Source organism: Ursus arctos, unplaced genomic scaffold, assembly GCF_023065955.2.
Source record: "Ursus arctos isolate Adak ecotype North America unplaced genomic scaffold, UrsArc2.0 scaffold_1, whole genome shotgun sequence".
Classification (NCBI taxonomy): Eukaryota; Metazoa; Chordata; class Mammalia; order Carnivora; family Ursidae; genus Ursus; species Ursus arctos.
In genome coordinates this window covers 70454438-70480862 of record NW_026622763.1, presented here as the reverse complement: position 1 = coordinate 70480862, position 26425 = coordinate 70454438, and the positions used below count along the sequence as shown (strand labels likewise).

The window sequence follows — 26425 nt, the reverse complement described above, 5'->3', positions numbered from 1 at the left end:
CAAATTATGTGATACAATCTCTGGAAAGTTCTATTTAATTTGTGACAAGAAATCTGGGTTGTGTGCTTCTTTTATGTGTTCATGTATTGTTTTTCTGCTTCCTCTTTAAAATTTATCACTTTTTTATTGTAGTCTACTGTTTATTTGTGTGTGTAAGGATTTGTGGAATTTTATGCATGAGAATTCTAGGAGGGGTGTTCTTCAGACTGAGGCAAAAGATGTAGTCAGAACTGACATTGAACTATACTTTCCTCAAGGTTATATGAGCAGATAGCTCCTTGTCTCAGGATGGGGCCTGTGGAAAGGAGGAGTGATTGAATAGAGCAGGAGGGGAAAAAAAAAAGAATTAAAAGTAGCATGGCATTTGAAGGTCTGTGGGAAGATAAGTGGAAAAGGCTTTAGCAACTGCTAAACATTTTATTTATATTAGTAAGTCATTGTGATTATTTAATAATGACATAATTTTGTTTTATATTCTGCATACAACTTTTCTGAAATTGCTACTAAGTTGTTAGAACACAAATCCCAGTGAAGTTGTTTGTGCTTAACTACTTAATACGACATGGCTGCTGTATATTTCTTTTGTTTAAGGAGCATTGGGGGGTGGGGAATCTTACACAGATCCTAAGAATAACATGAAATAAGAAAGTTTAAAACCTTTTTTTTTTTAATATGCTTATGAAGGATCCAGAAATTTATTCTTATTCTACTTTCTTGTGCTCAGTTTCCTCACTTCTCTTTCCTTATTTCTACTTCACCTTGTTTTATTTTATTTACAACTATTTATTTCTTCTTTTGTTTGGCAAGGTACAGGACATTGTGAAGCCCAAGACTCCATCTTTTGAGAGATCTTTGCCACTTGTCTAATATGCTTTGTCATCCAACTCTGTTCCAAAGTATTTCCATTGAAACTCTGGATTATGTTGTAATAAAATGTATCAGAAAGATTAAAACCCATTCAATGCAAAGCTCTATTAAATGCAACATTAACAACCATGATTTGTACTCTAGTACTCTATGTCAAGCCACACAGGGTTTCATTTTGGGTTCTGTTGCCACAGGATTATTTTTTTTCCTCAGAAAAAAACTTAAAAAGGAAAATAAAAAAAGAGTAAAAGGGAAAATGCGCCAGTCTAGACTATTCATGTAAAAAAGGCTTAAATTATTAATAAATTATAACTGATTTTCTGAACAGCACTTATTTGAAAAGCATACAGATTTTATTGAACTATTTTAATGAGTTCACTTAAGTACAGCCTCACTCTTTGTTGTTCTATTTTATGATCTAGGTCACACCACACAGTATGGAACACATTTTCTGAATTAATGTACATTGCCAAGAAATTGAAGATAGCAGTTTATAGGAAGCAAAGCATATTATATCAGATGCTTTTTTATTAGAGTACATTGTCTTCTAATACTGTTACACTTACTTGGTATTCTGTGTCATAGACTCCCAATCTGTATATTTTATTGAGGGTATTTCATGCTGTAATTGCCTAACTTTTCGGTAAACCATGATTTCACATGCAAAAATTAAATTTAATATAAATTTATTTACAATTATTAAGCCATAAATAACATTACCGCTACTTCTTGGAAACCGTCCTGAATTAAAAAGGTCTTTCAATGTATTTCTTCTCCATAACATTAATCTGTTTTAAAGCAATACACTAACAATGCTGCCATAATAATGAAAGCATTTCCATTTGTGTTCAAATGATAGGATTCCTAAGCATATTTTCAGAATTACCAAAATGAGGACTCATTCCTATTGTCTAAAATACTAGTATTAACTACTCAATTCCAGTGTACTGTTTTTATAAAAAAGATGTAACCTTGATGGCATTTTTTTGTTTAAATATTGCAAATAAGTGATTTAAGTAGAAATATGTGAACAATTTTTATCCATGTAATTTATTAAAAAGATCAGTTTTGTTTAATGTTCTCCTTTTGGTTAAAGTTACTCTTTATATTTAATTCCATGTGTTACTAAATTTGAGTGTCTACCTTTTAAAAAGACAATCAGTTGTAAAATATATTCTCATTAATTTTACCTTGAGATTCTAAACCAGTTTGCTATAAAATTTAATAATCATTTCCCAAAAAATTGCAGTTTCTAAAATAGCATGACTAGCATATTTGGAAAATGTATTAGAATGAGTGTGCCTTTGAAGTATAAACCCTTTGTCACCACTGTGCATCTGGAGAAAAACCCTCTGCCATATCGATGGGCAACATCATACCATATGCACAGTAACGACAGGTCCTGATACAACCAGATGTAATATTGTACTTTCATTGCCCATTCATTTATTCATATGCAGAGTTGTCTTTTTTGCACTCTTTTTCCATTTATTCAAACACCCAGCAAACCATCTTCAGTCTTCCCTGTTTCAAATGATTGTATGGCTTTCCACTTCATTGAAAAAATTGAAGCAATCATGAAAGCTAGATATATTATTTATTCAGTATAATAACTCACCAGTAATGGTTGAAGCAGAGATCATTGTCTCATCCCAAAACTCAGAGGGAAATAATACAGTCCTTCACCATTAAGTGTGTTATTAACTCTGGAATTTTTATATATGCCCTTTACCAATTTGTGGAGGTTTCCCAATATTCTTAGTTTACTAACAGTTTTGATCACTAATAGGTGTTAAATGTTTTTAAAATTTTCAGATGCTTTCTCTCTATCTACCGAAATGATAATTTGGTCCCTCTTCTATTGTTAATATAGTTAATTAAATGGGTTGATTTTAAATACTAATCCAATTTAAAATATTGGATAAATCCTTCTTGGTCATGACATCATATTATTTATATATTATTGGAATTTATTTGATAATATAATAAGGATTATTTTGTCTGTATTCATAAAGGTCATTGTCTAGAATTTTTTTGTGTTGGTGTGATTTCTTTGCTAGATTTTCTTAATGATTATGCTAGCCTCATAATTCAAGTTAGGCAATATGATTTCTCTTCTATTCACTGAAATATTTTATGTAATTTGGGGAGGGGTGTTTCTTCTTTCACTTTTGATAAAATTTAGCAGTCAGACCATTTGGACCTGTCCTTTGGGGAGTTTGACAACAAATTGAATTTCTTTATTAATTATGTGCTATATTCATTTCTTCTTGTGTCAGTTTTGATAAATTGCATTTTTAAATGAATTTACCCATTTTATTGAAGTAGTTGAATTGGTTGCTTTTGTTATTATTTTTATTATTTTTTAACTTATTGCATTATGATTAAGATCTTGCTTGCATCATTTCTACTTTGTGGAATTTATTGATATTTTCTCTATGTTCTAATACATGCTCAATTTCTATGAACCCTATGTTTACTTAAGATTAAATTATATTCTCTAATATTGGGTGTTAAATGCTGGTATGTTTTATAAGGTGTATGATCTTTTTATAATGTTGTTTAAGTCTTTTACATTCTACTTATTCTTTGTCCTTTTGATTTTTGTTGGACTGATAGTAGTGTGTTAAGTTCTTCATATTTCTTTCTGTTTCTTCTCTTTCATGTACTTTTTTTATTTACTAAGTTCACTTTATTTTTTGCACTTTTGTGTACATGGTCAAAACTGTTACATGTTTATTATGAGTGTGGCTTTTAGAATTTCAAGTTCTTCTTTATTAATATATTTAACATTTGAGGTCTGAATTCTACCTCCTCTAGTATTAGAAAAGCAATGCCTCCTCTGTTTTCTTTCTTTGTGATGGTATAATATTCTTAACCTTTAAATTTTAGTCTTTCAGAGTCACTTTGCTTTAGGCATGCTTCAATACAGTATTGATATGGGTTTTACTTTGAGAGTTAATTTCTAGTTTTTTGTTTGCTTTATAAGTGTCAATTTACATTCACATTTATTGATATATCATATGTGTGGTTTTAATTATATCATAGTAGTTTTTGTTCTGATAATTTTGGCCTTCATATTATATATACTTTCTCTATGTGGTTTGTTTTCTTTGTCCCAGTGTATTGCTCTGTTATTTAGGAAGTATGTATTTTTATTCTACTGGCTATGTTTATACTAATGACATTATATAGTATTCTTGTCCTTTTCCCCTGTTTAAACTTTTAACTTTGGGTTTTGTAGCTATAAAAGTGTCTCTGCTCTCTGCTATGGATTGAAATATTCACTGCCCAAATTCACATGCTGAGGCCCCAAATCCCAGTGTGGTGGTATTTGGAGATGGGACCTTTGGGAGATAGTCTTAGATAAGGTCATGAGGGTAGGTTCTTTAATGATGGGATTAATGCCCTTATAAAAAGAGATACCACAGGGGCGTCTGGGTAGCACAGTCGTTAAGCGTCTGCCTTCCGCTCAGGGCGTGATCCCGGCGCTCATGGATTGAGTCCCACATCGGGCTCCTCCGCTGGGAGCCTGCTTCTTCCTCTCCCACTCCCCTGCTGTGTTCCCTCTCTCACTGGCTGTCTCTCTGTCCCATAAATAAAATAAAATCTTAAAAAAAAAAAAAAAAAAAAGAGATACCACACTGCTGTCTTTCCCTGTGCAATGTAAGGACATAGCAAGAAGGGGATTGTCTGCAGCCAGGAAGAGAGATATCACCAGATACCAACCCTGCTGGCATCTTAATCTCAGAGTTTCAGCCTCCAGAACTTTAAGAAAATAAATTTTTGTTGCTTAAGCCATCCAGTTTATGGTATTTTGTTATGGCACCCCAAGCTAATAGAGACGCTCATGTGCCCATGTAAAAATCCCTGAGCTTATTCTTTTTTCACTTTCCTTCTCTCTTCCACATTTTTAGTTGTATTCTTTATACCTTGTCAATAAGTGTATCAGTTTATACATCGGTTACCACCTTTGTTCCAAACATTTAGTCACTGATCTATAACTAAATATACTCAATGCATACATTTTGCTAAAATGTCCAATATCATCTCTTGGTTTGCTGAAGCTCGTTTTCTGGTAGATTTCTCAGAAGGATTCTAAATACAGTGCTCCTTGTGTTCTTGCATGTTCCATAGTTTCCTAAAGACTAGATCCTTGAAGGGAAATTGGCTATTTGTAAAATCTTGGTCATTCTTGGTGTATTTGAATTCCTTGTTGATTTGCAGTGCCTGTTCTGTCAAGAATCAAATCAGACACCATTCAGATTTTGTTCCCCTTTGATTTTAAGTATGGTCTTTTTGTTTGAAGGCTTTAAACACTTTTTCCTTTATCCTTTATTGTCTTAACAATTTTGATGGGACTTGTCTTAGAGTTGAAGCTTTTAGGTTAATGTTCACTGATACATAAGCTCTTTCAATGTGTAGATGCAGATACATATTTATTTCTGGTATGCTTTTTTTAGATTATAGTGTACATACTATTCTTTTCCATTGTTTAGCTTTCATTGTTTCATTTTGTTTTTCACAGTCTATATATATATATATATATATATACACATATATATATATATATATATATATATATATATACACATATATATATATATATAAACATGTTTGCATGTAGTTTGTGTATGTGTGTAGAGGGCCAAGAGGACAAAAAATTAGAGAAGAAAAACAATCAGAGAAAATGTTAGATAAAAAAAGATATTCAAAGTCAGTTTTACTATGTTTGAAAATTATTACATAGGAGTCTAATTCATATTTTTAGTTATGGAGTTTTGCTTTTGCTTTGTGTTTTTCTTTTTTGTTTGTTTGTTTCTGTTTTTTTGTTTTTTTTGGTCAGGGGTAGATTTTTATCAGCCCTTTTTTTTCCCCCCAACCACGAGTTCTACAATGCCAGACCAACATGCCAAGATTCGTTCTAGGCTTCTCCCTTTCTTTATTTCTAATTTTTTTTCCCCAAATCATGGACAACCTGGTTCTCATTACTTAAAATGTATTTACTAATTTGTTCAACCCTACTATAATCCTAGTATAAGCATGATGTGCATAGCAGAAAGAGGTAAAGGTGGATCTCAGAAAATTAGTCTAGGGCCTAGATTCAACTGTGAACAGTAAACTGATAAAGAAATATGGTAAGGGTATCCACTATGCATTCTTGCCCAGGATTGGAGCATTCATGAACAAACATGTGAATAATTAGAAATTGGTAATACTGTATTTGTTTTCAAATATTATCTAGCTTGATTGTGATTCATTTTCCCTTAGGAAAATAGAGACCCAAAGTTTATTTTGGCTCTATTCCCAGGACTCAGAATTTGTGCTCACTCGCCTCACACATTTCTGTGGCAGAATTTCCTAAGGTAATTCCAGAGAACATAGTGTTTTGTTTGTTTGTTTTTAATTTGTTTTGTTTTGTTTTTGAGGTTGCTCTATACAAATAACTAAATGTGATTAAGAAAACATTTAACTTTTAGATTCAGGTATACATTTCTAGAAATTATTTGACCTTTTTTTTAATGTAAATTTCATCAAGATGCTTCAAGTCAGTTCTTTTGGAGCACACTTAGGGAAAAATTGGGCAAATTCTAAGCCAATAAGAAATTGCAGATTTATTGTAACCCTTTTTCAAAGGATAAGAAATATAAAGAGGCTTGTTGAGAACAATACTATTAGCACCAGGTTTCTATAGCGAAACACCTTCTTGAGTGGGATTACCGTAGACAGAATGCATTTCCCAGTAAAATTTGTCCTCTTTAATGAAGACACATAGACTTAGAATTTGGTGAAATTAATCTCTCAAATCTAAAAGCTGGTGTTTAGAAGGGTATTCATTTTCATAAACTGGGCATAATGTTTCCAAAGATGGAATTTCTCAGGAATAGTATAAACTCTGAGTCCCTCCACTGAATCAAAGTTACCAAAGCAACTGCATTAAGTAACTTGATTATAGAGGATAGAGATTTGAAACATTATTTGACTGCTTTTCTTCCTCCATAATTCTAAGGCCAAAATAAAGGGTGGCATTATGAAATCTGTAAACCTTCTTTTGAGATAAAATAAGAGTCATAATTTTAAAAAGAATATTAAATAGATTATTAAAAGAAGATGGGCATTCTGATTTATTTAGTCTACCATCTTGCCTGCTGTCTGCAGATTTCAGTCTTGATTTTGACTCTAAAATGCTTTAGTAAATTTTCATTTGCAGAATTATGTGTTAATACTGTGAATTGTCATAGAGAAGAAGCACTCTTCAGAGTTGTCTTATTTCATATGCAGATTTTAAATGACTTCCTGTGACTTGTTAATTTATTTACCAAATGAATGGCAGTAAAATATATGCTTATAAATTCAGACCTGCATAAATTCAAATGAGGTGTGGAAACCTAAATTATATATTATTAATTATATTTAAATTTGTATTTAAAAGTAAATTATAATTTAAATTATAAGTCATTATATATGTAGGATTCAATTGGTTTCATAGAAAAGAATAGTCATGTCTGTCTATCTAAAGAGTAGCTTAATAATGTCCACATAACTTGAAAATTTGTGAGGGACAAAAAAAGAAAAAGAAGGAGAGATTGAGGGAGAGATTGAGAGGGGAGAAGGGAGGTTGTTACACCTGCCAAGGCACTCACACAGCTTCTTGAGGAGTACCGAAGGAACTGACCTCTAGCCACAGACCATTGCAGCACACATCTTGAATCATTTAAAAACTCCTGTTTAAAACTTGTATACAGTGAAATTTCAAAACTTGATATAAACACTGGTACGAATCAGTGAAGTTTCATTATTTATTTCCTCTGCATTCAGTGAATCCCTATGATTAAATAAGTGGAAAGGCAAACAACTAACATAAAACTACAGCAGTATTGTTATTAGAGTCTTTCTCTGTCTATGTAAAAATCCATGGTTTTTTTTTGTTTTTTGTTTTTTTTTTTTTGGTTTGTGTGTGTGTGTGTGTGTGTGTGTGTGTATGTGTGTGTGTGTGTGAACCTGTATGCATACGGACCTTGGGTGTTGCAGGGAAAGAGAAAGAGTCCTGGGTTATGAATCCTAGCTCTCCCATTCTAGCTACATGCACTTGATAAATGTACCAGTGCTTTAACACCACAATTTCCACATTTTACCTCAAAGTGTTGCAGAACATCTTCTCAACAAATATATTTTTATGCAGGAGCCAGCTCATTCAACGTGCAAAAGCAGAATGTATGCATCTTTTTTCAACTCCTGTACAGGAACATCACATTGGCAGCTTGAAAGCAGCCTTGGTGGGAGTATTCACACCACGAATACCAAGATCTGTCACTTCCCCTGGCCCACACAGTTTAATAGCACACAACTCAATGGTTCTTTATATGTACACAATGAATAGTAGTTCTGTAACTATTATTAAAACACTTACCAAGTAGCGATATCTAGACTCCTTTATAAATAATGAATCTTTACATACATCTTAGAGATTTTGAGTAAAGGTAACCCTAATTTAGGTTTGAAGATCAGTAATATGTAGCAATAAAAATAACAACAAAAATTTGGAAATCCTGAATATTTAAATTAAATAATCTACAGTGGTTCTCTCAATATACAGACACATTTATACAAATTAGACATTTCTGCTAGGACTTGGTGATTAATACAATTTATTGTATTGGTATCTCATTCTAAATGATTTGCTTTACTTATGCTTTCCTTTGGAATCATCTGTTCATGGTTTCACCTTTCTATGTATATTTTGTTAGTTGTGTGCATCTTTCTTTGGAGTCTGTGATTTTATGCTATCCTCAATATAAAATTCTCTAAATCCTTAAAACACAAAATAAAACATATTTTAATGTCACATTAGAGTGCTCTTTTCAGGGCAAAAATACAAAGTGCATCAATTTCTATAGTTGCAATTGACAGGGCAATACTCGAGATTCCCATTAAGTCCTATCCTATAATGATGATAACATTTTTTTTTTTTTTTACCTTGCTTTGTATCATGCTGTGAATGTCAATAGAAATTCTGGTTCCAAATGTGCTTAATGGATTTTTTTCCTGCGACATATGCATTTAGTTGTGAGTGGGTAACTCTATGTACTAGCTTTCAAAGAAGGATAAAATATTGTAGATTATTATTATTATTTCAATGAATTGTGTGAATTGTACTTTGAGGTAGAATCAGAAGTGCAGTAAAAGTACACAAAAGAAAAAATAAGTCAAGTAAAATAATTAGGACTGTGCAAAGTAAGGTCCTTTCCTCATGAAAGGAAAATACATACTTTTCCCTGTGTTTTCTCTGTTGTTAAAAAATAAGTTGCTGATATCCATGTGTGCTTGCCATTAAATGCCTTTCTTATACGTTCTCTTTCCTTGGCCACATTTGTTCTTTTCCCATATTCTCCACAATGTAGGAATAATTTGTTAGCTTTAAATGAAAAGTTTATAAGGGCAATGCTAATTTATTTGTCTAGATTTGTGAGACCTTGGATCTGCAATAAAAGTGCTATTGCTGCAAATAGGTGGGTGAAATATAAGGGTACACTTACACCCAAAAAAGTAATTATAAAGCATTTTGGAAAGTGGTTTTACTATATTTTGATAATTACATTTGACCTCCTTTACCTCCTGATCAGCAAGTTTTAGAGTAGGCAAATATCTCTCTTAATGAATACTACTGAAATAAATGTCAAGCTGGATTCAGTCTTTGAAACCATTTCCTTTTCTTTGAGTTTCTTAATCCAGTTAAGTTAGTTTTCAAGTAAAGGAGTCATTATATACTGAAATATTTGATCTTGCAAAAGATTATATAAAAAAAATTCTGCTTTCATCCTGAATTAGCCCTTCCACCATAAACAACAGAAAACTGAATAAAATATACAAAAAGTACTAGTTTTATACGTTGTCTAATAGAGAGCACATGATTGTAATTTAATGTATGATATAGAAAGCAGATCACTGTTTGCCAATAGCCAGAGGAGGGGAAGAGAATTGACTTCACAGGAATATAGGGAAATTTTGTAGGAAGATAACTATGTATATTAGTCACAATGATAAATTATACACGTAAAATTGGATAACTTAATTGCATGCAAATTATATTTTGAGGAAATGATATAAAATCATTGATCATAGACCTAAATGTAAAGAGTCAAACCTATATTATAGTATCTAGAATAATACATTTGAAAAAATCATCCTGGTTTTGCAATAATAATTTTGTGTCGCAAGCAGACACAAATGCATTATAAGTAAAAATAAAAAATAAATAAATTTTAAATTGAATTTTATCAAAAATAGATTCCCGCTCTTCAACATATTTAAGAAAATGATATATATATATGTATATATGTTCCATATCTATATTAATCTTTCTTTGAATAGGATAAAGCATTTTTATCTTACAAAAAATTTATACCATAATAATAAAACAAAGATCTGTGTTTAAAATAGAGAAAGAATGCAGTAGACATTTCAAAAAAAGGTAAATATGAAGAGCCATTAAACAAAAACAAAATTAAATGGCTCAATAATTTTAGTTATCAAGGAAATGCAAATTAAATCATAGTTAGATATTATTAGGAACCTTCTAGAATGACTAAAATAGTCTTTTCTATTTTAGTGTTTGTGAAAATCAATTTTTGTGTTTGTAAAAATCAAACACAAAAATTTATGCCAGAAGTTTAAAATAATAGAACCACTTTGGAAAACCTTGGGCAGTTTCTTACTAATTTAAACATATAATTTCCAGGTGATCTAGGTATTTATCCAAGAGAAGTGAAAACCTATATCTACCCAAAGACCCTAACTGAGATATTCATAGAAACTTACAATAATCCCAACCCTGGAAAAACAATTCCATATATCCCAGTATCTTTATTATGGGTGTTTATATATGACTATGTTTTAGACAATAGAATGTGAACAGATGTGCAGTCTCTAACTTTCATACCATTGTTGTTAGGTGCATTGCCCATCATCTATTTGTTGTTTCACTTCTTTACCAGGGAAGCTTCAGGTTATGAAGAGGAGAGATTTTCATAGAGAATTTCAGAAATCTCCAGATGGCCTCCCTTGAGTCTTTATCTGAATATTCATCAGTGCTAATTTATAAGGAAATTACCTGAGGCCAAAGAAAAAATAACCCAAAAAGAGCAGAGGAACAATACTCAGAGCTCACTCATGACTTCAAATAGTCCATGTTGCCATCAGCCAGAATGGGAAGCTTATAATTCAGGGTGCTTACACTACAGTAATAACAATAGTATTATCTCAATAGTGGGAAAAAGAAACCCTAAAATAAAGTCTATTGTGATTCTTCCATAACAAAGCTTAAAAAAAACAAAACAAAACAAAAACTATAAGGATCAATCTCTTTCCAAGTAATTTACCTATGTACAAATAAACATTTAAGGGATATTTAATAATGCAATGGGTGGGATTAATTTGAAGTTAAACAGAGTAAGAAAAGTTTAGTGAATTGAAGACATTGCAAATGAAATTATTCAAAATAAAAGTCAGAGAGAAAAAGGCAGGAATATAAAACAGTTTGGTGAGCCATAAGAAAACTTAAAACAGCCATATATACACACACACACACACACACACACACACACACACACATATATATATATATATATATATATATATATATATATATATCCTGGAGTATTCAAGGAAATAGGATGCTAAAGAGTATTTGAAGAAATCATTATCCAAAGATTTCCTAATTTGATGGAAACTACAAACCCTCATATTAAAAATCTCTATCAATGCAGCCAGAATAAATTAAACATTCCACAGGAAAAAACAAAGAGAATACTTACAGCATTGAAAATGCAGGTCAAAAGACAGTGGAGCTGTCTTTTTTTTAACTACTTAAATTTTAAACTATTTAAGAGAATTTTAAACTACTTAAAAGAAAAACAAACAAACAGAGCCCTGCCAATGTTGAATTCTATAGCTAGCAAAAGTATCTTTCAAACATGATGTTGAGATAAAGACTTTCAGACATCCATAAGGTGAAACAATCACTGGCAGACCTGAACTACAAGAAATGTTAGAGAATGCTCAGGAAAAGAAAAAGCCCGCTCAAATTGAAGTCTGAATCCACAGAAAGGATTAAGCTCGCTGAGAAAAAGTCACTCTGTGGGTAAACATAAATGACCTTTGTCATTTAAAAATTATCTTCAAAAAACAAGTAACTGTTAAAAACAAAAATATTAACAATATATTGTAAGATTTATAACATGTGGAAGCAAAATATGTCACAATAACATAAAAGCCAGTAGAGGGAAACAACTGTACTGTTAGAACATAATATACAGTTCTTACAACATATGTGATATGTTATATTATTAGTTGAAAATAGAATGTGGTAAGTTAGTCATATACATGTAAAGTCTAATACAATCATTATTAGCTATAATGAAAAACCAACAAAGGAAGATGGCAGAAATATGAAAAAGAGAAAAAATAGTATGTAGAATTAATGAAAAACAAAGTGGTAAATTTAAACTCAAGTGTATCAATAATTATATTAAATGTAAATTGTCTAAACACCCACTTAAATGACAGAGACTTTCAGATTATATAAAAAAAGTAAGACAATAATATGCTGCCTAAACATAATCCACTCTCAACATAAATATAGAAATTGATTATTTATATAATGATGACTTTGTGATGTAGCATCCTAATGCTAAACAAAGGAAAGCTGGAATGAGTATATTAATAATAGACAAAAAACCAAAACATACTGGCTGGTATAAAAAGGGAAATGTTATACTGATAAAGTGTCAATTCTTAATGATGGCATGACAATCCTACACATTTATATACCAAATTAAAGAGATCACAATGCATGAAACAAAAATTGATAGAACTGCAAGAAGAAACAGACTCATTCACAATGTTGGCCAGAGGTTTCAACATTCCTCTCTGTTTCTATTGCCAAGTACATGATTTTTAAGAACTATTTTGGGGTGCCTGGGTGGTTCAGTTGGTTAAGTGTCTGCATTCAGCTCAGGTCATGATCCCAGGATCCTGAGATGGAGTCCCGCATTGGGCTCCCTGCTCAGCTGGGAGCGTGCTTGTCCCTTTCCCTCTGCCCTGCTTGTGCTGTCTCTCTCTCTCTCAAAATAAATAAATAAATAAATAAATAAATAAATAAAATCTTTAAAAAATAAGTAAATAACTATTTCACAGGCCAAAAAAATATGAAATTATCTGTTACTAAAGTATGTATGTCTACACAATATCTATAACATTTGGTGATTATATTATATAAATCATCTATATTTTATTTATTGTTTTTCTCTGCCAAATTTAGAATAAGTACATTAAAATCTAAACATCTTATTCTAGTGATTTTTTAAATAAATTCCATCAGGTACATTCTAAATTATTAGAATCTTCATGTTTGCAGTATTATGAACCGGTTGAGAAATAAGTAACAAGCCACCTGAAGCTAATATAGCACATTTATTACCAATGAAAGGCTAAGAGAGGAGTAGATCTTGGTGAGAAAATCAAATTAAGGTGTTAATAGAGCTGCACAGAACAGCAGTGCCAGGCTAGGCAGGATACTCCTTGACCAAAGTACAAACCTGTTCTTGGCGAAGAAAGCAGAATGTATGTTTTCTGTGAATAGGCAGAATCCAAGAGGCATAAAGCAGGAGCTAAACTGAGTGTGCCTGTTCTTTTGCCAAATTCACTAACTGGGCAAGCCACCACAACTTTCCTAAAACAGAATTAAGAAAATGGGCAGGAAGAGGATGGAAGTGTTGTACTGATAAGCTTCGTCAACATGAAGGAAAACATTAACAATAAATGAGAAGTACTTATTTGAATGGATTTTCCAAAATGTCTACCATTAAATGACACTCAAAAGTGGAGTGCTTTTCCATTATCAAAATATTTTGAAATACGATAATTAGTATGGGGTTTAGCTGCATAACCCAGATCAGATTACCATACTCAATTTGTGTGTATTCAAGAAAATATTCTCAACATTTTTCTGAATATGTTCAAATTCATAATTTAAATAAAGTGCTGGGAACACCATCTAAAAATACAAGTGTCAGTTACAGATGTTTTATTTTTTCACATAGATATTCCAAAGGAGATACACATATTGAGTCAGTGGAATGTATTTTAAACAAATTTCTCCTGGGAATTTTTGAACAGTCTTTCTGTAAATAGAGCATGCTCTGAAAGGTGGTAATTTTAGTATATTAACCAGTAAAGTGTCTGTAGCATTTTGATGAAATTTAATTTGGAGTGTAATATGCATAATATCAGATGGATTCCCCCGGACACACAGAAAAGTATGGCACATCAAATTTCTTTTTTAACTAAACAAATTGGCAAATAGTGGGGCATCAACCTGTCTTGAAACCTGAGGTGAATATTGAAAAAATGAAAGGGAAACATGAGGAAAACCTTTGTCAAAATAAAAGCATCTTAGCATGAACATACTTTGAAAAAAATGAACTAAAGACAAAACCTAGGCTCCAAAGATTAACAGAAGGCCCTCGAGGATTGCCTTTTGAAAACTATCAGTTATTGGCATTTGTTCTCTTATTACTGTCTTCTGTGTCTTCCACAGTGGAGCAATGTCTGTTCTTTGAAACACTCAACCCACAGGATGTCCAATGCTTTATGTTTCCCCTGTTTTATCATGAAGTTCAGAAATGATATTTAACTATGTCAAGGGTCAAACTAAGCAGACAAAAAAATGCATGTCTGTTTTGCTGAAAATAATTGGACTAGAAAAAAGATAGAGATAGAAATGCACCAAGTGTTCAAAACTGATAAGACTAAATGGGAAACACAGTAAAAATCATAGAGAACAAAGAAAGTGAATGAGCTCTTTTAATGTGTGAGGAATAAAAAAACTGCCTGTGAACTACTTAAGGGTTAAGTTGAGGAAGTTAATGCATGCTAAACCTGATATACAGGGAATTGAAATCAGTCACTGACTTTATTATTCAATTGAGAAAAATAAAGAATCCTGCAATTAACTTTGTTTTTTTGCCATAGACCATACACACACACACACACACACACACACACGCACACACGGTATGTGTGTTCTCACACATTCATCTTTGTAGTTAAAATTGCCTTCTATAGCATCATTGGCTAATTACAGTTCATTAACCATTGGTATTACTTGGAAGAACAGAAATTATTAATATTTTCTGGCAATTTAATAAAATACTGGATTTTAAATCTACAGCAATATCAAAATATTATGGTAATATAATTCCTTTCAAAATGACCTTTCTATTAAAAATATAGAAATATGAAAACTGCCTTCTCTGAAAAATATTTCAGTGTGTTTATCTCCCTTAGGATAGCAATTGCAATTAGATAATGTGGTAATACCCACTGTTCCCCTTGACTGCACAGTGTAGATTGAGCAAAAAGTGTTTAGTCATTTCTTTTGCCTTCACAGGAAACTTCAAGCATGTTATATTTTGAAGCCAGACAAAAGTGGCTGAGGTTACACTCATTTGATTTTATTACTGAGAATTGAAACAATATGAGTTCTTGGAACCCAACATTAGATTGGATGACACTGTTGACCACCTGTCAAAGCTTTGATTATACTTGGAAATAGCCATCTTTGTAATAAAGTTAGGTTCTAGGCAAAGGAACTGCAAATTGCTTTTCAGTGCATTTCTTCTCAGACCTTTAAAGCTGCACAATAAATATAACTTCTGTCCATTTGATCATAAATTCAGTTTTGCCATTTGGACCATTATATTGTGCTTAATCATGGTCCAAATAATCATATATTGATCATTAATAATATTTAATACATTTTGTGGACCAAACCATGTCCCTCTGAAATTTGTATGTTGAAGCCCTAACTCTCAATATAAGTGTATTTGGAGATAGGGCCTTTAAAGAAGTAATTAAGGTTAAATGAAGTCATAAGGATGGGTCCTAAACCGGTATGACTGGTGTCCTTGTAAGAAACACCAGAGATGCACATCCTTAGGGAAAAGGCCATGTGAACAGTGAAAAAATGGCCATCTTCAAGCCAGAGAGAGGCCAGTTTTGTTTCTTGAAACTTCCCAGTCTGTGGTATTTTGTTATGGTGGCCCTAGTCAACTAATACAATATTACCTTATAGGTGCTCTTATCTGGATTAATGATTTAATTTTCACTATATCTGCATCAATAGATGTACTAAGTTTAAGCATCTCTATTGTATTGATAAGGAAAACAAGACAAAAACTTAAGTTTATCACCCTAGTACACACAGCTAGTAAATGCACTGGAATTGAACACATAGTTGGGACACTAGAACTCTTGAGATTCTATATCTGCCGCTGCTGTTCTATCCTGGTGTTCCCATCTCTGCATATCTTCCATCTCCAAGTGATGCTGAAATTCTCCCTTATACCCCTGTAGTTTTTTGGTCACAAGCTACCACCTGTTTCCTACTTCTCCTACTTCAAGAATAGCACCTTTTTTTTTCTCTTTTCATGTCTCACTATCCATCATGTAAGAGGTTAAATAACTTTTAACTTTTATTTTTTTAATTTTAAAATCATTTCAGACATACAGAAAGTTTCAAGAATAGTACAAAAATTCTAATATACTCTTCACTCGGATTCCCCCCACCCTTCCCCTTTGTTGTATTTGTAAGTTACTGATATTATATCTCTTCTTAATTACCTCATTGAATACAACACACTGAACAACATTAGGAAATTGATACTAATTTGAAGACGTTATTCAGGTTTTGGCAACTGTCCCAATAATACCTTTCATGTCAAAAGAAAATCCTGGATCATGTACTGCATTAAGTCGTTGTGTCTTGAGTCTCTTTTATTTTGGGACATCAACTTTTTTTTGAAAATGGGACAGTAATTTTGCATAAAATGCATCTCTCTTTGGGTTGTTTGATGTGTCCAGATCAGGTATGGATATTTTGTCAGGAATACCACAGAAATGATGTTATACTCTTCTCAGTGCCTATGCCTGTTAGCATATGGTATTGCTAATGTTTCATTACTGGTTATGTTAAATTGATCACTTTATCAAGCTGCTCCTGTCATGTTTTTTTATTATCTTGTGAGGAGTTATATTGAGATGATATAAATATTTTGTGACATCTCAAGATGTCACTTAACGCTTTAATATCCATTTATAAATCTTGTCTAAATGAATGTTGATAGTTGCCAAATAGTGATTTTTTTGGATCTTTTCATTCCTTCCATATTTCATTACTTGACCCTCAACTGTACGAAAGGGCTTTTCATATAGATACAAATATATAAAATATTATTAAAAATGGTATTATAGTAGGCTGATATGTTTAGGAGGTTATAATATTTACTATCACTTAATTTGGCCATGGGAGCTCCTTTAGGTTGGTTTCTGCGTCCTTTTGTGTGTCTTAGTTTTGAGTACTTCCTTACATTCAGAAATAACAAGATTATTCAGATTCATCTTTTACTTTTCCTTCTCCAGCCTGGAATCAGGCAGTTCCCCAAAGAGTCCTAGTTTCTGCTACTGAAGAGAGACATTTAGAAAGCATGATCTAGCTGTGTGATCTCTTTGTGATCATTACTTGAGTGTTATTGCTTCTGTTGTCCCTCAGAGGGCATAACCAAGAACTGAGACCTCAAGAACTGTTTATCTTCAACAAATCCAATCATAAATTGAATTTTCCTTGCCACTATTCCATTTCAACCACTTTTTTTTTAGGATCCCTTTTATTTCTTTACTTCATTTCATTATTTTATTTTATTTTATTTTTTTTTTAAAGATTTTATTTATTTATTTGACAGAGATAGACACAGCCAGCGAGAGAGGGAACACAAGCAGGGGGAGTGGGAGAGGAAGAAGCAGGCTCATAACGGAGGAGCCTGATGTGGGGCTCGATCCCTTAACGCCAGGATCACGCCCTGAGCCGAAGGCAGGCGCTTAACCACTGTGCCACCCAGGCGCCCCATTTCATTTCATTATTTTAATTCATTTATTTTCTTAATACTTCTGCTTTTTTTTTTTTTTTAGGGTCTTTTTATAAGTTTTCATTCCAGCCTTTTCTTCCTTGACATCTGTCTTTATTTTGATGTAGATAAGATAAAACAGAGCCTGAATAGCAAGGTCTATTTGTGAAAGCATAGAACATGAAGAAATCACATGATTCCATCATGATTGAGGGCAGATAGATTTAAATGCAGGTATTTTGACACATAGTTAAGCATTTTCTCAGTATGCTTAAGGAAAAGCATTTCAAAACTCAGTGTTATAGGTTGAATAGCAAAAAAAGATGTTGGAATTCGAAACTGCAGTGCCTATGAATTGGCCTTATTTAGAAATAGGGTCTTTGGAGATGATCAAGTCGACATGTGTTCATAAGAGTGAGCTCTAATCCAATATGACTGTATCCCTAAAAAAGCATGGGGTGGGATTTGAACATAGAGACCGAGGGACATACACACACAGAACTCCATGGGAAGATGAAGGCAGAGGTCAGCATGATGCATGTCCAAGCCAAGGAACACCAAAGAGTGCATGCAGAGCACCAGAAACCAGGAGAGCGACATCAAACAGATTTTCCCTCACAGCCCTTAGTAGGAACCAGCCTTGCTAACTCCCTGATCTTGGAGTTCTTGCCTCCAGACTGTGAGAGAAAAACTTTCTTTTGGTTAAGCCACACAATTTTTAAAACTTTGTTATGGCAGTCCAGCAAACTAATAGAACTAAGAAGTAGGGTGTTATCAAATTTCCACATTATGCTATGTCTCTACATAGATCATAAATAGTTAAACATTTCCTTTCTTCTTAACCCATTTAAGAAAGAAGGGGGGGGATGATGTAATTCATTATGCACTAAATGGTGCAGACCTTTAAAGTATCAACCATTAATTCCATGCATTAGAATAAAAACAAACTACACCGTAGGTTAAATAAGGGATTAGAATAGTAGGTCATTCTAAGAAAACAGAATATATTGTACTTGGGTAAAAATATCTATCTCTGGATTGAACAATTTCTATTAAGTAAGAAAGAAGGATTTTAATGACATAATGTAAGTGCTTGCCTAACTAAAGGGAAAAAGTTGGCAAGCAGAGGTTTCAGAGAGAAGTGCATACCTCGATTCTTTTGAAGGTATGTATTTCTAAATTTATTTTAGAATTTCATTTGGTTTAATTAAGTGAAAGGACTCTCTTGGCTCTCTGGGCATACAGGTGGGAATCAATGAAAGTTGTTCATCTTTTGGTTCTATGCATAAAATTTGCATGGTGAGGTTGCTTCTATATTTTAAAGATGAGCACTAAAAGTAGAAACTGCTGTACTTTATAAAGGGGAATCAAATTTCCTTAATTCCTTAGGGAATTTCTTTCCTATTGTTTTTCCCCCCAATTTTAATAAAATATACCACCCTTGGCTTCCAGAATTTAAATCATTCTTACGTTGAAAATAAAAAATCTTTTATTAAATTCACTTATAAAAATGAACCTTTATAATTTTATTGAGATCTTAGAAGTCCTAAAATAGCAATGAATTTGCTGAAAAAATTACCAAGGAATGGATTCAGAAAAGATGTGACATAGTTATTCACGAAAATTTCTTTCAGCATCGTTCTTAGTCATTTTATCTTGGTGAAAAGAATAGAAGGATTATTAGAAGGATTTAGTGTTTTAATTTTTTCATAAGAAAACCAAACTGAAGTTACTAAGCCATTATATGTTGTCTTTACAAGAGTAGCATAGTTATATATAAAGTGGTATATGTGAAATTCTTTGTTGAACTGTGAGGTGGTTTATAAGTATTAGCTGTGTGATTATTTTAACTAAACTAGTTACACTCAAGAAAACTCCACAGTCTCACCTATGACAAGTGTGTGTTGGTACTTTCTGGTATACTAAAGGATTTGCACAGTATTAAATACACAATTTCATTTTGGACCTCATGCTTCCCCATCTTCTATTCCCTTACTCAAGCCTAGACTTCTTTTTCTTAGTTGCCTACTAAATATCTATTATTCCATTGTTATGCAGCTCAAAATTGTACTCTTTTTTGAAGCTTTTTGTTACTTCCTCTCCCACCTCCCCAAAGAGAACAAGGTAGTCAGTAACCTGTTGGATCTTGCCTGTACCTTACTTTGTAATGTTTGTGTTGTAACCATCCATGAACATGTTTTTCTCCATTGATGAATGTGTGTTATTTTAGGATAAGAAATTTTATTCTGGTCATCTCTTTAATATTAAGATGTATCTTAGTGGTGCATGACACTCCACAGGAGAATGTTTATTGAGTGAATTAACAAAGTCATATTTTTGTTACATATTAGCTAAAGGTCATTGTACGTACCTCACCCATCCTTCAGTTTTATAATTCCTCATAGCTAGAAATATTCCCCTCTTAAGGGTTTCCCAGGATAGTTATAGTTTATGCTTATTACCCTGTCATCCTGTCTGGTTAGGCTTCTCCTGGGTGTATCATTTTTAAGGAACTTACTTGTTAATAGTTACTTTAAAGTTAAGTTGGATAGGTTGGGTGGACCTCCAGTTTGTATTTTCAGTGTAAACCGTGGTTTCATCCAGTTTAAGTCATCTTAGCTAGAAGCACTTGAGACATATTGCAGTGAATATTGTTCTCACTTTAACTGGTTATAATATCTGAAAATGAGCAGCAATAACTCATTTCTCTTTTTCTACCTTTTAGACAAAACAACCAACATTTCCCTTTCAAGAACAACATGCCCATAAAATGTTGTGCTCTCCAAGAGAGGCAAGTTGGGAAAGCTAACTTTTCTGTTGTGTAGGGAGAGGGAAGTGTTAGATGCTGTTGTGTCTGCTGGCCACTTGGTTTACCAGTATGGTGAAGTCAGCTTGTCCATGGCCTTCTATGGCCGGTGCTTGATTAGTTGAAAAGTCTATGAATACAGGGAGTGACTTATGATCAGGCTTGATGTAGTGGTTTAAACAATATTCCAGATCTTGGTTTCTCTCTGACCTTCTCTCAACTTCATTTCCAGTAAATTGCAACAATTACCCTCAGACTTTAGGGTAGCAAGATGGTTACAGCTCCTAAATTCTTAGTTTAAGAGAAAAAAGGTAATTTCTCATATAAATCCTCCAAATTTCTGAGACTTACTCTGAATAGATAGGTTTTGAACATTCACCATTTAATATGCTATTTGGCTTGGGTCATGTGTACCCCTCCTCTGGAACAATCCAGGGGAGAATTCCCATAGAAACTTAGTAAACTGACCTCAAATAATATCTAGAGGGAGAATGGATACAAGGTAGCCAATAAAAATATCCATGACACTGAGACCCTGAAATGTACTAGATGTTCTATAATTATTACTTTTCTTTTCTTTTTTTTTTTTTTCCTTCATAAGCAAGGCCAATTGTGTAGGTCTGCTCCCAAAAATCTGTTCCCAAAATCAGTTTTAATCTTTCTCACTGAACTAGTTATACAGGTCAAATTCTCAGAGCAGTTTAATTCAAGATCTAAAGCCAGGCTTGTCCTATTCATTAGATCTAACATCCAGCTGTCCATAATGCCTTCTAGGGTTCCACAGGCATTATTTTTGGCTAAAAATAACAATGTACTACAGTGGACATTTGAAAAAAAGAACAGTGTGTTTTTTTACAGGATCTTTGGAAGTTTATTTTTAAAGAAAACCTGGCATATTTCATCATGTATTAAGTAAATATTGAAATGAGAATTTGTTAAAAGATTAAGTAGGGTAATTGGTTGGAAAAGAGGGGAAATAAAAATACTAGATGATCAGATAGTGTCTTATTTTACCCAAGAATGGCAGATAGATGACTGATTAAAAAATGGAAGAAGCTTATTACCTATAATGGTTCTGCCTTTCTGGAGAGAGATTTGATTGAGAATAATAACCTGAGGCCAAAGGTCTGCTGACCCCTAAGTCAGGGCCTGATTTCAAGTTAGAGAATACAGGAGAGTTCACTGGGAAACAATGTGAAAATGCTACTGGTTATCTTTCCATGGTTTCCTTTTTCTCTACTTTTTTTTTTTTTTTCTTTTTTAATCTTTGGAGAAACATTTGTAGTCCTGCTGCCTGTAAAAGTGATGTTTGAATGTATTCTGCAAAAGTTGCAAAGCTGGTAACTCATAAAATATTCCTGAGGTTCGCAAGTTTCACAAGATGAAAGGTTCACACATCTCTAACAAGTAACTAAAAAGGATACTGGTGTCGTGGGCACCAGCACAGCAGTCTGAAGGCCCCTGCTGGATCCTGGACAGGAGCTTGAATTCTTATCAAGGACCCTGGAAGATAATATCCCCACCACGGTTATCCTTCATGGGCGTGCTTCCGCTTCATCTCCCTTACTACAGAATAATTGAAAATATGAATAAAACTGCTCTGTTATTTCTTCCTTTAAAAATAGGATTAAAATTTTACTACGAAGAGGATTTTCAGATTTATATTTAGCTCTTTTTGCTCTAGCTTGAAAAGCAGTTTTCTCCCTTCTGCCAGCACTTGTAACCAAGGAGAATGATTACCACATGCCGATGTCACTGATTGGTTGGAATGGAAAGCGGCGCAGATTGGCTTGGAGGCCTGGCCGATCACTCTGTCCTCTAATCTTGGTTTACTTCTGCCAGATGTCATTAGAGAGCAGTCGTATCCGTTTTGACTGACAGCATAGCTAACAAGTAGGATGGATGCCAGTATATTGGTTTTTGTGGGGACATACACACACATATAATAGACAAACCTTATTGTCTATAAGTTTTATATACAAGTATATATCAATACGTTTTAGACAACTAAATATTTAGCCAACTAAACAGCCAACTGCTGTTGAGAATTCTGTTTTCTAGTCTTAATCTTACAAACTACTGTGCAGTAGTGTCGTAGGGAAAGGATGTATAGGGGAAAAACAGCAACGACTACTACAAAACCTGCTATCTAATGAATAGGCATTAAGATTTATGGTATAAAGCTTTAGAGAACTTACAAATAATTACAGCCCCCGCAGATAATAAATAAAATCCTTAGTAATTAAGCAGACTGTATCTTCATTTACAGAACGCACAGAAGCTCTCTTGTCTTCGCATAAATAATCTTTGTGATTAACTGAAGGTTTCAATTCCCTTTTGAAAATGTACTGACTGAAGTACCATGACTACTAAGCACCTCTCTTCTGCTCCACACCTTTTGGACCTCCTCCTTCTCCTGATGAAACTATTGCTAGATATTACAGATGAGGTCTTAGGATGTCTTTTTCAAAGATGGAACACAAATCAGCAAACTACAGAAAAGGGTTTCCTTCCATCATACAGTGTTGCATATGTTTTAACTTGAAAAAAAAAATTAAGGTAGACATACATTTGTTTATGCTTCCTGCTTTAAACTACTTCAATTAACTGACCAAATAATTATCTCAATCAAGTAAGATAAGATGGTTCCTATTATAGAAATAATATGAATTTGGCATAAAACATCTCTTTTTAAGTATAACATGGTAATGGCGCTGAAAATTATATTTTGATCTCAGTATTTTAAACATGTGTCTTTAATTCCTCTAAATCAGAATTTTTCTTACTCAGAAACTAAATATAAAGAAAATTCCAAGTGCAAATAATAACAGGGGAGGAGAGACTGACTTTATATTTGCCAAGATTTTGGAGGCATGTTAAAATTACCTACAACTCTTGGTGTCATATATAAAAATCCATTGTCTATCCTAAAGTCACATATAATAAATGATAAACCTTATCGAAGCCAATTGACTCAAATGATGATATTCTCCCCAGAATTTGGAAAATTCTGCTATTAAAGATTAATTCCATTGTTTTGTAAGTCTTTCTGTTATGAATGAGAAATAAATGAATCCGAGCTTCGATGTTGGTGAACAGATGAAAGCTTCTGGAGCGTGGTGTGCCAGGAAGGGCATAGAACCCCCACTCCCCACCTCTCCATACCTTGGGATATGCCTGTCTTCCATTTGTCTGCACTTGAGTTGAATACTTCATAGTAAACTGACAAATGGTTCTTCAGATACTATATACTCTGCCTGGCATGTTGGTTTGAGTATGGGTATCTCAAAAGAAACCTCAGCTCTCACCCGTTAATAAGGTCTGTGGCTCTGTTTTCCAGTCCATTGTGAACCGATACCAGGAAGTTTGTATTTCAGATGCTGAGGCTGTATTGTATGGAGGAGCCGAAAACATGAACTGGGTTCCCTACTGTGTCAGAAACACGTGTTCTATAACCAAGTTTGGAAATGCTCTCAAGCTGGAAGCGTCTTCGTGAGCAACATTAACAGATGAACGTGTCCAATTTCCCATGGGAATTACTGCAGAGAATTTTGCTGCAAAACATAAAGGTAGCAGAGAAGGATGTAACAAATATGCCCTGTAATCACAGCAGAGGTGGAGAGCTGCCAATAATGCTGGTTACTTTAATAATGAGATGTTACCTACTGAGGTGAAGACAGAGAAAGGGATACAGGCGGTGCAAGTAGATGATCCTGCTGGGCTCCAGACAAGCCTGGAACAGTCAAATAAACTTCCTCCAGTATTCACGAAAGAAGGGACGGCCACTTCAGGGAGTGCACTGGCAATATCTGGCACCTTCAAAGCTAGTGAAGTTGCTGGCAAAGAAGCATAACGTCACACCACTGGCAAGAATTATGGGCTATTTTATGTCTGGATGTGATCCCTCATCATGGATATTGGGCTTGTCTCTACTGTCAATGAGGCAGTAAATAAAACAAGACTGAATCTTAAGGAGATGGAAATGGTAGAGGTGAATGAAACTTTTGATCTCTAGTACTTAACAGTGGAGAAGATCTTGACCCAAGTAAAACCAATGTGAATGGAGGAGCCATTGCTTTGAGTGAGCCATTGAGAGGATCCAGATATAGATTATTGCATGTCTGGTTCATGAATTAAGATGTGGTAGTGGAAAATATGCTTCCAGATGAGCTTGCTTTGGAGGGGTGGCCAGGGTATGACACTCCTCATTCAGACAGAGCACAGCCTGAGGAGAATAAGGATCCTGCCAAGGGCCTCTGGTGCTTTACTTGGCCAGGCCACATAAAAACAGATAAAGATGTATTTATCATAATAAGTGCACAGGCCAGAAATAAGGTTTCTCAAATTTGCACCAATGAAATATGCATTTCTGAACTAAAATATAATTGTAGAAGGCCTTAAAAGAAATTGTATCCTTGTATAACCACTATGCATGGTTTAGATAATATGATTAGAAAGAAATTGAATAAATTTTGCCTTAACTTCCAAAACTAAGTAAAAACATAAATAAATCAATAAATATCTCCATGAAGAATTCTCAAAATTTTATATGATTTTTTTTTTTTTACACTTTGTATTTTACTATGTAACCTTCTGTTAACATTCTTTAGTAGAAGCTAGTGAGAAACAGCAAACACCAGGCATATTGAACCTGGCTTGGTACTTTCAGCCAGGCCTTAGTGATGCTAGAAGCTTACCTAGCCTCACAGGTTTTTGGGTCTCCTGTTGAACCCAAATTTTTTCACAGAACCTGAAAATTAGATAAGACCACTCTGTAACCGTGATGGATAAAAACACAAATGAGGCCACTCTGTAATCATGTGTGAGGTTAGACAAAGCATTGTCTAGGCAGCAACATACCAAATATAACCCTTCCCCAGTTAATATGAGCAACTGCTGTTTCTTTCTTTTCTTTTCATTTTTTCTTTTTTTTTTTAAAGATTTGATTTATTTATTCATGAGAGAGAGAGAGGCAGAGGCAGAGGGAGAAGCAGGCTTCCTGCGGAGCAGGGAGCCCAGCACGGGACTCAGTGCCAGGATCCTGGGATCGTGACCTGAGCCGAAAGCAGATGCTTCACCTACTGAGCCATCCACGTGTCTGCAACTGATGTTTCTTAATTAATTATAACATTGAGCCTCACTTTAGTATCCATTCCATAGATAAGATTTTTTGAGCTAATCATAGAATTGCCCCCCCTCCCATAGTAGACAAACCAGGCTGAAGTTCTGTTTCCTAAAAACTCTTCACCAAATAACAGCCAAAACCTAAATTGTATAGTAGGCTCTTTTTAATACCCTCTGTGGTAGTTAATTTCATGTATCAACTTGTTTGGGCTAAGGGATGCCCAGATAGTTGGTAAAACATTATTTCTGGATGTGTCTGTATAATCCACCTTTCTGTCTGTCTCTCTTGTCCTTTTGGTTCTGTTTCTCTTGAGAACTCTAACACACCTTCTTACCAAGACACTGCACATTTCTCCATGCCTTTCTCGCTGCGAACAAGAATAAACCCAGGTGTTTTCCTGATGGTCTTTGGCTGATGAGCACTAACACAAAAAAGAAGAAATAGATTGCAAGTGTTTAAAGACTGGGTTAGAGTGGGGAAATATATTATCTAAATCCTAGAGGAATGCAGGGCAGGAAGATGGAAATAATAGGCAGCAAAGATCAAATTTCTCTGCTTCTAGAATATTACATAGTACCACATTAGAGTGTATTTTGACTTATTGATTGAATTATCCAATTCAATAAAAGTATGGTGAATAGATGCAGGAAAGCTGTTTCTGTTTGC

General features: G+C 33.7%; 1 pseudogene; it reads left to right on the top strand.

Moving 5' to 3' along the window:
* Positions 1-23703: 23703 nt before the first annotated feature.
* LOC113248125 (3-ketoacyl-CoA thiolase, mitochondrial-like) lies at positions 23704-24803 on the top strand (annotated as a pseudogene).
* The last annotated feature ends 1622 nt before the right edge of the window (positions 24804-26425 follow it).